Here is a 1,811-nt window from a genome sequence, read left to right as displayed (position 1 = left end):
AGGCTATATCTTCTTTTGAGATATTTTTTTATCCTTATGTTTTTCATTTTTATTTGTTTATTTATTTATTTATTGCATTTTTTATCTTCATTGGCGTAAAGTACATTTGATTTCGGATCAACTCCATTTAGTTTATTCTTTATTTGTCACTATTCCCTTCTCTCATACTTTGCATTTCATTTACCCACGTTTTTATTGATACTAGTTTATGAATTAAATATAACAACCAGTATTATAGCGAAATAAAGAAAATATACATACAGGTAACAAAATAGTTCTATAAAGAATATGAAATATTAATAAAATCAGATATTTCATTCCGTCTTTATAAAATGTTTAGCCAGAAGACACAAACGATCGATTGATTAAGTCCAAATTTTATGGCCTGACCACCACCAGGGGAAAAGAAACGACACAATAGTTTTATTTGAGTTTATGTATTTCATAAAAAAAAATACAAAAAAAGAAGGAAATTCAGCGCAATTACAGATGACCAAATCAATTCAGTCTTTCTCTAGAAATTCTCCGATCGGCGGATTCCATAACGATTCCAGGTGTCTATTCATCGGTAGCGGCCGTCTTAACAACTGGGTACGAGTAAGGGTATCCCAGGGGGTAGGCTGCTCCATAGCCAGGAGTGAGGGGATACCCATGGCCATAAGCGAGTGGGTATCTGTGGCCGTATGCGAGGTGATGCCCATATGCTGGGAGAAAGTAGATTGAATATGTTTATTTAAAATTGACCTGCAGGGAAATATAAGTAAACAACACAGATATACATAATATATATATATATATATATATATATATATATATATATATATATATATATATATATATATATCCTTGAGACTATATTAGTGTAAAATGCTAAAGTACATCATTATTTTTCCGAGGGTTCCGGAGGGATCTTAGGGCCACGATCCGCTGGGGGCTCTCTTACAATGTACCCCAAGGGACACCAGTGGGCACTGTCCTACAGAGTCAGTCTTCTCCTGACCTATGCTAAGAACCCAGAACTTAGAAGCGATGAACTACCTACTTTAACGTCATGGGAATCCAAAAGGGTTGACCTTTAATCTCTATATACTCACGGTAGGAATAGAGGTGGGAATCGCCGGCGTCGATGGAGTGGACGAAGGGGTTGAAGTAGTTCAGGGAGTGAGGAAGGAGGAACTGAGGATCCGCCTCGGGTTCTGCTACAGGAAGGGCGAGGCCCACAGCCAAAAGGCACAAGAATACCTGTAGAGGATTCACCAAAATTATCATTTTTATTTTTGCTAATTCAAGACTTTTTCGAGAATCATATCCATTTTTATTATTTAGAATATTAGATTTGTGTTAAGGGAGAAGGAGTTTATATAGGAGATAACATAGGAACGATGTATTAACTTTTATGTCTACATTATGGTGTTGCATCCATAACTTTGTCCGATTTTTTACCTATCATAGCATTTGGAAAGGCAATTATGCCTCTTTCAATTTCCAGTTTTGATGTCTTTGCGGTAATTTTGCGTGAAGAAGTAAAATTTTAGCAATATGTAGTTCTATTTAAGTAGGTTTTAAGTCTTGCAGCTTCATCAAATCCAGTAATATGGTAACTACTTCCTTTCCTAACTCATTTGCATAAGGCTTCTTGTACAGCATCCGATATTAGTAAAAATGAGGCATCTTACTATAATAATAGTAGTTAGTAGTTAAGTAGTAGTATCCCTCAAGTGGATGAGGACTTACCATAGCACGCATGATGAATGTATGTGTGGATTAGGTTCCCCTCGAGGTAACTGACCGCTCGAATCCTCAGGACATCC

This window comes from Macrobrachium nipponense, chromosome 33 (genome assembly GCF_015104395.2).
Source record: "Macrobrachium nipponense isolate FS-2020 chromosome 33, ASM1510439v2, whole genome shotgun sequence".
In the NCBI taxonomy this organism is placed as follows: Eukaryota; Metazoa; Arthropoda; class Malacostraca; order Decapoda; family Palaemonidae; genus Macrobrachium; species Macrobrachium nipponense.
This window is presented reverse-complemented; position numbering follows the sequence as displayed.